Genomic DNA, 13,518 nt, shown 5'->3' on the forward strand with positions numbered 1-13,518 from the left:
AAGCAATCAAATATCAATAAGCGGGTTCCCAGAATGAGGTCTGAGGACTGATCAACAGACAGAGCCTCGGTATGGGGAAATTAGAGTCTCACACACGTACACTAACCATCAGCTGGGATCTAGTAGATGTCTCTGGAAACCAAAAGTGATGAGGAAGAAAAAATAATGGGGCACTTTATAAAGCAAATATGATCAAAACCTTCCTCTAACCTTTATACGCTTTAAAATATTGCCACTGCTTTGGTATTTAAATGTTTCAGTGGGTGACATGCAGACGAGCTTCTTGCACTGAAAATGGTGTGTATAAGTACAAAGCACAAGCTGTCAAGCTTAATATTCCACAGTTTTCTATTCTAGTCATTTGCTAATTAGACTACAACTCCTTAGTCAGTCACCTCAAGCAGCCATTGAGATTCAGTCCATGTTCTTCTATATCAACTAAAAAAATTGGAATTTGTTTGTGATTTTGAGCACTGGAGATGGTCTATTCTCAGATGGGACTATGTCCATTCAAATATAGCTATGACAATCTTTATGCAGGTAAAATGAGGATCAGTGTTCATCTACGGCAGACTTTCAACCTTGGTCATACACTTTCCAGTGGATTTGCAAAACGAGAGGGCATTTTTAAAGCAAGCATTAAAAAGTTTCCATCTTGCAGATGATTCATGAGAATTCCTGTTATGAAAAGCAACACATTCTGCGTCAGGCCGGTCCTCTAACAGCTCAACTGGTTAACATTTGACTTGTAATCCGAGCTGGTTTGTTCCCCTGCGGGCTGCGGTTTCCAACATGTGGGTTTTAAGGTGACTGTGCTTGTAAGATCTGAACAGAAGGTACATTTATAGTAAACACTAGCCTCTGATGTTACTGCAGATACACCAGCCAAATGCCTCAATTATGAGCACAACACATCACATGGCTTTGCTGAAACCACAACAACTTTTAATACTCTGTATTCAAGATAAACACAAAATGAAAAGCAGCAACGTTGGTTAAAAGCTTTAAGTATTAAATGCACCATGCTCTTGCTCTCTGCATTTGGAGCCCACAAAGCCTCTCAGCAGTAATATTCCTTAGAACATATTTTTATTAGAGCTGACTGTTTCTCTACAGCGAGAGTAGACAGGACAATATTTACAATTTTTACCTGACCTTTAATACTCCCATCATTAAGATGGACAAATGATGAATGTTAGTGCCTCTCACCTCCTACAATCCCACAGTGACCCTATTTGTGATCTGAGATAATTGTGTTGATATCACATTATGAAGCAAATAAAAAGGGCTCACAAGATAAATGTGCATTTTTTGCATTGAGAATTGTGGTTGTTCATTTTGTGCTCTTGTCTTACTTCTGTGGCTAACCAAGTTCCTTGGGTGTGTATTGGGTTTCTCTGCTGGCCCATCTGGCATACGCTAATGAAGGTTTTATTCTGTCTCTGAACACAAAAACAGAGGGCAAGGGTGCTGAAATGTTACTATATGAGAGCCACATTTGCACAAGTAGTTTCTTAATCTCCTTTTTTCTTCTTTGCTTACGTCTTTCATTTCTCTGCTGTCCTCTCACGGTGCCTTTGCCATGAAGATCCTGTGCAGTAGAGCTACAGACCTTTCTTGTACCCTGTCAAAGTAAAGGGCACATCCACCCAACCATTAACATAAACCCATCCACCCACAGCCATGCCCACTGACTAATATCCGACTTCCAAGCTAATTATGTGTGTCACTCTTTAATATGAACTCTAAGGTGGGAAAGAGCAGCTACAAACCCAGCACTGTAGTCTGTGTGTGCTTGATTCATTTTGAATTACTCATCAAGAAAATACTTTCCCTCATTCATGCTCTGTAACATATTTAATCTTTATATAATGAGCAGTCTTTTTGGTTAGAGTGAGAACACGTGAGTATGACTTACACAATGGCCTCTCACACACACACATGAAAACACTTTCCACGGCAGGCAGAGGATACAACAAAGGTATTAAGTTATTTTTATCAGCTTCAAACGACTGCTTGTTTGCAGTTGTGGAAGGTAGCTACTCAAGTGCTTTACTTAAGTAAAACTCTCAGATACCTGTCATGGAACTTTTTACCCTACTTTATTTATTAAATAGCTACAATTATTTTGATTTTACATAAACAAATGATAGACTGATCCAATATGATGCATTAGTATGGATTAAAGGCACTGCATTCCCATTGTTTTGTAGCATATTAGACGTTCTCAAAAATGTTGCTGGGATTTACGTCAAGTCAGTTATGTCCATGCATAATTTAGAGTTATACAGTTTTAACTTGTCCACAAACAAATATGAGACAGAAGTCCTTAGAAAAGGTTTGTTAAAATACTTGAGTTAGTCTTTTGCTAGAAAGGGTAACTTATCAAAATGGAAACAGGATATGTTTGAAAAGGTTTTGAGGCCTGAAATGTATGGACATGATTGATGATTGAAGAATCGCTCCTTGGTGTAAAGCCTGGAGATCATTTTGTATTAGCTGGCAAGACAGTAACTATGTAAAATGAATAGTTAAATAGTATTTGCTAATTTATTTCCAATTTCAAAATGTTCTATTACGGTTCACGAATGCAGGAACATTTAGTTTCGTACCTTAGAAGCAAATTGTTATATGTGTTTTATGTTGATGTCTGCTTTTACTAAAGTGCTTCATTAGGTCAAAAATGAAAACACATTTTCCATATGTTCCACACATTTCTTTATATTTCCATTCCATTCTGCATGCACATTATCCATTCAGCATGCACTGTGGGAGGACAGTGACTTGGACAGTTAAGCTTTGACATAAAACTAGTCAAGAAAGGTGGACAAAAGAACATTAGCAGCCCCGTTAATACAGACAGCGTTCAATGTGTTTTCTCATCTCATTAAATAAATAGTTTGGCATTAGGGAATTGAATGTATTTCCTATTTCGCAGACAGTTAGATGAAAAGAATGGTGATAGTCAAGATAAGAGAAAAGCAAGTTCTCTTCAAAAATTAGGAAACAACTCATTTTTCAGATTTAGTATTCACCTCCAGCCCTCCAGAGACTCTTCTGATTGAATCTACCTCTATGCCTTTTACTTTTGAGAAGTGTGAAGATAATTAATCGGTTTTGCGATTGTTATTCTGGTCCCACAATTAGTGGAAACATCAACAGGTTACTCTGCATGGATTGTCATTGAGGAAAAATCCTCCAGAGACATATTTTCATGCAATTCTTCCCTCCTGTACTGTCACACTGTCCCCCTGCAGAGACCCTGGAAAGCCTCATCCTGACAGACTGACAGACCGGGACGCACTTTTGGGAGGCTTCTCATTAACGCTGACATGCCAGTGAAGCTGCTGGAGCAGGTTCAAAGGTTTGAGCAAATAATATCAGCCAAAAAGGGCACCAGATGTATTCAGTAAACTCTTAAAGTTATAGTACAAAAAATGTGATTTTATAGCTTAAATTTGACATGATTATATTTTACCATAGTTCACAACCCCTGTTCTCCCCTCTACCCATGCTTCACCCTCCTCCCCTCCGGCTGCAGATAAAGAACACTACTCTGCAAATAAATCACTTTTTTCACAATTTTATGACCTTAGTCATTACTGCCTTAATCAATCTGCAACCGACTTGTGTTGTTGTGATGTTCTTGTTGGTCTGTTCACTGTTTCTGTGTGTCACTTGTTTTGAGTGTACATAACTTAATAGCAAATGTCTTATCCAGAGGTCATTAAATAATTAATCAGAAGTGTTTCTTTATTTTACTTGAGTCAGTTCTCCTTTCCAGCTAGTAGAAAAAGCAAGGTTGGTGACCTGAATCCCCATTTGAAAAATTGTTAAATGGACATTTTGAGATGACAATAATATATATTTATTTTTGTTTAATTTTGTTTTAATGAGGTGCCCTTTCTCTCAAAAAAAGGTATTTGTTGAGCAAACCATCAGGCCATTGCCATGGAAACGCTACATCTACTGTGATAAAAGCCTGCTCTTTTAATTTGGCCATTTATACTTGTTGTACTTGACCCAAAACATTGGGAGCAAAACATGAAGCAGAACTGGTGACTGAGAAACCTCACAACAAAATGAAATAGGTTCATACAAACCATATATAAGAACTATGACATATTCTCTACAGTTAAATAAAACACTACAGTTTGAATTTGCAATTCAGTTCATTATCTCAAAACTTCCGACTTCAGATCAGTTTATCTGAGTCTTGTGACATCAAATGGTTATTTCTTTTCTCTTGATGAAGTACTGTAAAAGATTTCAGTGACATTTTATGTTCATCAGCTATTAAGGTGTCAGGTGCTGCCAGAGAGCAGGCAAAAAACTATTGCAGAACAAATGTGAGATATAACAGTTTTATGAATATAAAGGCAAGATAATCTTTTTAGTGACTGTGAAAGACACAGAAAGAGAAGTCAACAACTGCAGCATCATCTGGGGTTTGTGTCACAAATGTTTTTCACAGTTCAAATATTTCAATTATTAGAGTTAAATGGTTATTCTGGTGGCGAAGATAATGATGACAGACAAGCAACTTATTCTTTTCATAATCATTAGTTTGCCCGTGGCCCCATACTTTGTTGCTATTCGCTCTGTTTAACAGATGTCAAACCGATTTTAATTGCCTTTGAAAGTGATTCAGCTCACATCCCTTATTTCCGATTAAGAAGTCTGTTTTTATACCTTAAGGACTTATCTACTCATTACTCTAGATGGGAGAAGAGTCCGTCTATCAGTGTATTGAAAGTGTAATTGGGCCAAATCCTTCTCCCTCAATGAAGTTTGATGTTGCTACTGTTTCAGATGAGAAGATTGACACCACTTTTCGTCTTTTTTCTCTGCTGGTTATTTTTTTTAAAGGCATGACTTGGCTTGGGCTTGCAGATGTGCTCAGTCTTGACTGATTTTGCACCTAAACTAGCCCCTGTATATAGTATTGTCTCGTCACGTTATTTACTAAAGAGACTTGACATTGGACAACATGAAGTTATTATCCAGAAATCATAATTGCATATGACAAAATAAAAAAAGAATACAAGATATTATTGATTTAATTGAATAGTTTATGTTTTTTATCGTTATTTTTTATTTTTTATAGTTTAGGCAGAATAAGCATATCATTTGTTAGGTGGGGTTGCTTTTTAAAGGACGTAATTGGCAAAAAGCACCAATCTTTTATCAAAATGAGTTAATACTTTAATACGGTTATGTTTTGACAGTGACAGTTAATAGTGAATCTGAATCATTCACAAAGGTCTATTTGTGCCAACACAACCAACCCTAGTACGTAAGTAAGTAAATAATTAAGTAAGTAAGATTTATTTATATAGCGCTTTTCACAGACATTATCCACAAAGTGCTTAACAGGAGATGAAATTCAGACGACAAGAAAACATAATTAACACAAGGTGGCCAAACAAGGGCAATCAATTTACAAGGTGAGTTTTTAGAACCTGAAACGTATAAAGAAAGGCACAAAAAACAGTGAAATACACAAAAAGAATAGATTAAAAGCAGATTAAAAGCAGACCTGGGCCATAAATTATACCCAAACGCCTGTCTAAACAGGTATGATTTTTAAATGTATTAACAGAATCAGCTAACCGTAGGTGTGAAGGGCAGATAATTCCATAGCTTTGTTGCTACTGCCTCAAAACCTTGATATACCACGGGTCTTAAGGCGAGAGTGTGGGACAGAAAGAAAATTTTACAAGTTTGACCTGAGATCGTGGGCCGGTACATAGGGGTGAAGTAGTTCAGCCACATATGCAGGAGTCTGACCGTGTAGTGCTCTGTAGGTGAGAGTTAGAATTTAAAAGTGTATTCTGATTGCTACAGGGAGTAATGGGGGTGATGTGAGACCATCTATTTGTCCTAGTGAGTAATCTGGCTGCAGCATTCTTGATTCCTGCAACCCCCCCTGACCTAACCCCCCGTCTAAACCCCACCGGCCACCGCACAGCTGCATGGCCTGCATTGTATAAATTTACATTCATGCCCCGGTTATCACGTTATAAATGTACTTGTATAATGTCCTTTCTGCAGGTTTTCTGTAGGAGGATGACTCCTACAGTATTTGTGAGTGTTAAACCCAGAGGGTGAAGCACACACACACACACACACACACACACACACACACACACACACACACACACACACACACACACACACACACACACACACACACACACACACACACACACACACACACACACACACACCTCAAAGTCAACAATCACTCGTCTTTTGTTCCAAAGTTCAACTCTTGTCTTTGGGCTGTGCAGATATTTCATTAATTACCTTCATAGTGCTGATATGCCACTATACAAATCATAATATTCTTTCCATTACACACAATGAAAGATGATGTGACTGTCTTCATTTGCTGCTTTAGAGAGGTATGAAATCCATCCCCTCATGTTGCAAATTTTAAGTTTCATTAACCCCTCTAGTTTCTTCAAAAATGATGTGGATAATGTGATTACTTCCTCTCACTGGCTCACTTGTATGAAACAGATACTTAAAGGGCAATATGATGGGATTAACATGAAATGCTTGAGAATGGCAGATGAGACTGTGGAGGTAGTAGTTAATGTTGTTTAGGATTCCACTGGATGAAAGAGGAGGTGAGATGACTGCTAATGATTGCCACATTAACAATACCTGACTGAGCAGAGGGTGGCTACTTTAGTTCCACAGAATAACTCACTTGTCATTAATATTATTGAAGAAACAGTCACAGATTTTAAACTTTTGTAATGTGCATTTTCTTCAAAATGACATGAGGTTTTATTTAAAAGGAAAAAAAAAGGAAAATGCTGTGTTGTTACCTGAGTTGTTCACATCATTACCTGCCTGAAAGATAATTATATGTGTTATGAAAAACCTTTCTTATTAACCCATTGGTTAATCAATCACATTCACGCAGGCTTTGGTTGATTGCAGTTAAATAGTTTGTGTGGAGAGCAAAGAAGTGGAACGAATTGGCTGAAATGATATCTCAGAACCCATCAGCTCTCGTCTGATGATGATTTAGCTTTTCATTGGTTAAAATTTAGCTTGTAAACTGGCTACTTGTGAAACAATCCAGTCGTACACGTCGTCCCTCAACTCTAACTCAAGACTTGCATCTCAAGTTGCTTATCAAACTGTAAACAATGAGTAGCCCACAGAAAAGAAAGTCTTGGCCAATTAGTTCAGACTGTCACTTAACAGTCTTACGCTTATTCTTCGATTCTTCAATCCAACCTTGAGGCCACAGAGCCACATTGATTTTTGTTGCATTTAAAATTCATTAGATATTAAGGAGTTAATTGCATATCCAGTCAGATAGCTGCAGCAGCAGAATGGGTTAAGAGTCAATCAAACACATTTCCTTCTTTGTTTCAAGGTGTTTCTAACTCACAGGTGCAGTCTTTGTCTGAAATGAAAACTATAAGCCCATGACTGATATAAACAATGACTCATCCTTGCTATTGAGCAAGCTATGACTCAACATTGCCCGTCTTTACATTAATACAAAGTGTAACGGATGACAAACATTAAAATGTAATCAGGATTTCAAATTAAAAGGAAAACCAATAGCAGTGTGTTTGAATTTGAATACTGATTAATCACCCATGCACTTTTGTATCCTTGTACATTCTCACACCACACACACACACACACACACACACACACACACACACACACACACACACACACACACACACACACACACACACACACACACACACACACACACACACACACACACACACACACACTCATAAGAGTATTTCAACACCTCACAAGACACGTTGAGATATTAAACATCTGTTATACAAAAAGTTGGCACAGATCTGTTATTAGTGAGTGTGTGTGTGTGTGTGTAAGTAGTTTTATGTTGCAAATATGTTCAGCTGTTTGTTTGTATTAGCAGTAGCTCACTTGATAAAAATGTTTAATATCCAGCAGCCACCTGACACATGATGTGAAAACCCAGTGTTGAGGACCATTAGCACTGATGGCTGCACTCTGTCTGAACACTCGTTTCCACTCAGAGGGAGAAGGTTGGGGGGGGGGGTCTCTTAATGATGAAATTTCTCTTTTAAAAAAATACAGTATAAGCACAGACACAAATCCATTTGAATTTATATGGAACTGGATTATATGAAAATCTTCTTTTTATGTGGAAAATCCACATCTCAGCAGTATCTGAAAAATCAAAATTCCTACTAAACTGCCTTAACTGCCAGTCCCCCTCCACACAAAGATTTTGAGTTTAGGTTTGGTGTATTTTTCGCATTACATATAAAGTATAACACCAGAATAATCTATTAGCAATATCATATAACATTTATACACTTATATACAACTCAAACAGCGAAGAGGCATCCAATAAGTTCACTACTTACACTGTACTGTGAGCTCAACGCTCTCTAACATCAAGCAAGATGAAAGATGTGTGTGGGATGCACATGTATATATATATATATATATATGCACACATGTTGACCTACACTGACATGTAGTTGGGCATGTGTGGGATGTTAGCCTTCAAACTAAATGACAAAATAACTGTCATGTAATAGTGTATCGGCGCACTTATGTATAATAAACCGCATTGTAGGCCTGCATACACCAAAGATTGTCAAATCAGCAAGAATCTTTCCATATTGTACCAGTAAGTCAAAATAAACAGCTCAATCAACAAGCTGATAACACTACTTAAGTTTGTTTTTACCATGCTACAAAGGTGGAAATACGGGCAAAAGTATGAAAATATGGAAATTCTAAGACTTAATTGGACAACGTGGGAAATAGAAGGGAATAAGATGTAGCGGTGTAGACAGAGTAAATGAGCCTTAGCTCCTCAGTGAAATGGTCTTGGCAGGCTGCAGCGGAGGCAGCAGTGTGATTGAACGCCTGTGTCGAGAGGCAGCAGTGGAGGAAGAAGAAAGATCTAATAAAGCTGGGTGATGACATCGCAGCAGTGTATGGTCACCGCCAGCACCGAGCGGCGTGACGGCATAGGGACAGTAAAGCATCATCATCAAATTACAGTAGCAGCGCCGACATCACCGACGTGGAGCCGTCACCAAATCTCATTCTTTCAATTTGCCCAGAAAGGAAACCTGACGTCACTATGGATCCCTCAGGAGATGTAGTGTGTTATTAAAAGATGGAGAGAAACATAATAGCTCCATCTTTTTTAATCTGTTTTTCTATTTCTTTTAATCGCTTTAGCTGTTGCAGAACTCAAGCACATTTTGTCATTCCTCCATTTATTCTTGTTTGTGAACTGGAGGCAAATCTCCTAAGCAGAAATAAATTGGCATTCTTGTGAACCATTAATCCTCCAACGGCTCACATACATCAGAGGATGGTCACTCTTTATCTTCTCACCTATACAGGTTGTGAGGATTAATGAGTTTTAGAAAGAGCTAGTCTAGCTCTCTCTCTACATAAAAAAAAACTACAAACACAGCTTGGTCAATGCTCCTCTGCATGTGACTGACACTTCCATCTTCAAAGTAGGTTAGGGTTCGGCAACAAAAACACTTGGTTAGCTTTAGAAAAAGTGGTTGACGTTAACCGATCAACGACTCTTTATCACTACCCAGTGACTAACATCAAAATGTCAGCTTTACTTTTACTTTTGAACGGGACATGAACATAGGTCTCCTAGATGAAAGTCCTTTGTTTGTTTGACCCACCTTGCACTTTATACTACGTCTGTTGCTCCGCCGGTAATGCTGCGGATTGGTGCGTCGCATACACACACACTAGAAGAGCGTCGGTGTCAGACGCAGAGGAGCATTGACCACGCTGCGTTTTTAGTTTCTTTATGTAGGGAGAGAGCTAGACTAGCTGTTTCCAGTCTTTATGCTAAGCTAGGCTAACTGTCTCCTGGCTGTAGCTTCATATAGAATGGTATCAAACTTTTCGTTAACTCTTGGCAGGTAGCAAAATAAGTGTATTTCCCAAAACTATCCCTTTACAGCAGCCTGCAGAACGATTAATCTAAAAAACTGTTGTTAGAGGGAGACACACAACAAGAACCTGTTGAATTGTATTTTCCAGTTTTAGCTGAAGAGGTCACAATTTAGATATTTTTCATTATAACACATACAACGGTTCACACCATATCAAATAAGTCTGAAACAAAATAAATAGTTTTACTTGCATGTCCGCTGTAAGCCAGTAAAGCTCTGTGACTTTTTGATTACAAATGCGTCACATACGGATCAATATCTAACTAGAATACTTCCCCCAAGACGGAGGATCGATTATATTGTTTTGTTCGTAATAAGCAGTGAAAACGGTTATTGCTCAGTGAGAACCGAGATGACCACTCAAATCATTAACACTATTAAATCACCCTGTGTGCTTTCAACATTAATCAGCCTCCTCCTTTTCAAGCCAGACTAATGAATGTGTGAATCAACGTCTCAGCATCCTTTCATACTGCACATACCCTCCAGGGACGCTTGACAAGGGGCTCTGAGAAGAGATTTAAGTCCTGTAATTTAAATGGGGAAACCCCAAAGAGCAAATGTCTTGGATGAGAAGACCAATGACACACACACACACACACACACACACACACACACACACACACACACACACACACACACACACACACACACACACACACACACACACACACACACACACTACTGGAAACCTTATTAAACCCATTCCATGTCTGCCCAGTGTGTGGACCATGAGTCCCTCAGGTCGTGTGTGTGCAGAGAGAGAGAGTATTTTTATGCGTAGGCATCAGAGCCACTGACGTCTTAAAGCGTGGGGTTATTACATCACTGAGGGCCGAGACAGAAACACACACACACAAACACACACACACACACACACACACACACACACACACACAGCTGCAGCAGAAGCAGCCTCCGTGGAAATTAAGTAATTCATCATATACAATGGAAAAGGGGTCTATCTAATGGTACACTGTGGTATCTCTGTCTGTGTAAGTGGATTCGTTTCCTCCTCTTATGAACCGATGGCTCCCAGGTGTGTGTAGGTGTGTGTATGTGTGTAGTATAAGCTGTTGTAAAGACTCAAAGCTTGCCTGTAGGAATATACAGTATTGTAGTAGGCATATATGATACATATGATGATAGTATAGAATATCATGAACTGTTAGATTAAATTACCCAACTCTAAAATAAATAATTAAAAACTAGCTTCCTCCTGCAATAACATCCCCCGGCAAAGTGTGTTTCAGTACAGTGACTCACACTGACTCAAAACTCTGCTATCAAAACACCAGGGACAGGGGACTTCTCAACACAAATGTGAGCTATCTCAAGCCATTTATTTGGTCCCACAATCTCTGTTGAAGAAGCGCCTTTTAGTGGGCATTCAATGCGTTGGATCCCTGCAGTCAGAGAGCACTGCTCGGGAGGTGCAGTTGGTGGGATTTGATTATCAGTTTAAAAAAGGTGTACCATAGGGACCCCATTGCACAGTTCAGCTTCATCTGACAATTACTGAATTAATAATGATGATTACTCATGAAATTATAATATAGTCTATGAGCATTAGAGATATTCATAATGTATGATTTATTAAAGACTAAAGGAAATGAAAAAGAGAAAGGATGGCGTAATTAAACCCACCAAAGTGTAGAGCTCATACAAAATCTATAGGAAAGTCAAAGAGCAAATGGAGCTACTCTCTTCCCCAATGCAACATGTAAATGAAAGTTATGCCACTCTCAAGGCCCTGAAATAAACCTGGCGGAGCTCAAATTCATTGATGGACAACCCAAATACTTCAAACGGTGAAAAGAAATCATGGCACCATTGTAGTGTTTTGTACTTGTGGGAAGTCACAGTATGACTGGGCTGTCAGCAGCATTTTGTTCAGTGGATGGATTCTTTTATAAATACAAAGCATACAGAGACATCAACAGAATATCAAGAATTTCAATATGAGCCTTCAAACTCCCTCTACTTAGTGCTCTACTTTGCTGTTGAGTTTGACTTATTTAAAATAGCTAAATAAAATGGATTTAAAAAATCTTTCTTGATTATGTTTCCTTCTCTTAGGCTTGCTGAAACTGTGCCGTTGTCTCAAAAACGGTGCATGCGTGTGACAATAAACAAGGAGATCAAAACCAGCCAACAGATAAAGACGTGGGGCTGTAGAGACATAAATACATCTAATTAGTTTCACTGACAGCTTGTCCCCATGAGTCCTCTTCTGCAAAAGAGGCTGATGACTCTTTACGGTGGATGTGATTCATAAAGCAATGTGTGCACACGCCAAGTTTGCTTCGCTTCAACAGTCTCCCGGCAGTTCGGGAAATACTCACGACCAGCAGTATATTGGTTGGTGTACAGGGACATGGTCCGTTTTTTTCTCGTAAAGAAACAAAATGAAATTGAGGTTTAGTAAAATTTAATAGGCCGGCTAAAATAACTGCTTCAGTTAGATTTAGGCAACAATAACAAAAATGGACTATTTGTGTCTACGTACACAAAAGGAGTAGATTACATCTTGTGACAATTTAACACCCAGCCATGATACTGGGCTGTCTGTTTTGACATTGGATTATACAAACAGGATTACAACCACATAAAAAAAATCAGAATAGAAATACATTTGGTGGTGCATTGTAAACATTTCTGAAGGTATGAATATCCACTGATGATACCAAATGACTTTCTCAATGAAGTGTATGGTGACTTAAATGGATTGTTTCATGCTTTTTCAAACTAAATGGTCTGCGTTGTGTCATTGATCACAACTTAAACAGGCATACAGTATTCAATAATGGTTGAATAAATGTTGTGTGGTTTTAAACAACAGCAGGGTGATGACTGTCCTTGTTCGTGGTGCTGAATGTGTTGAAGGCGCTGACCTTGGTGCTGAAGTTTGGGATTTATGACACACTGTCTTTACTGGTATTCCTGGACAAAATATGGTTACACTGACTAGTTCTTTTTTTAATTAACCTGCCCAGCCTATTGCATTACAGGTAGTTATACTAGTGTACACTCTAACAGCATATCACATTATCTCAGTTGAACATGGAGACCCTCCATATATATATGTAGGTTTTTATTATGGATCGACGTTTAATGGTGAGTAAAGATAAAGCAAATATATGCAGATTTGTTTCTACTTTCTTTTTCTTTATCTACAAAAGCAGGTTTTTAAAGTTGTCTAGTCAGAGGATGACATTTGGCTCCTGTGTTAAGTGAGTTAAGGCTGACTTGGTGAGCAAGTGAAAAGTATTGCGTGTTGACCCTCTGGCAGTCTGATCCTGGGAAACCTGGGTCACCTGCGTCACTCTCCTGACATCAGCACACAGCAGCTTAAATACCCGCAGCACCAGCGGTGTCAATACAATCAGGCACACCTTCATGTGGGCGCACTGCAAACTAAACAGAAGAAGCACTTCAATGTAATGCACTTCATGCTCCACCAGAAACGGGGTATCTCAGGATGTGATGTTACAGCTAATGATTTGTTTTGAAAAGTATTTACATTTTCATA

The sequence above is a fragment of the Anoplopoma fimbria genome, chromosome 3 (assembly GCF_027596085.1).
Source record: "Anoplopoma fimbria isolate UVic2021 breed Golden Eagle Sablefish chromosome 3, Afim_UVic_2022, whole genome shotgun sequence".
Lineage (NCBI taxonomy): Eukaryota > Metazoa > Chordata > Actinopteri > Perciformes > Anoplopomatidae > Anoplopoma > Anoplopoma fimbria.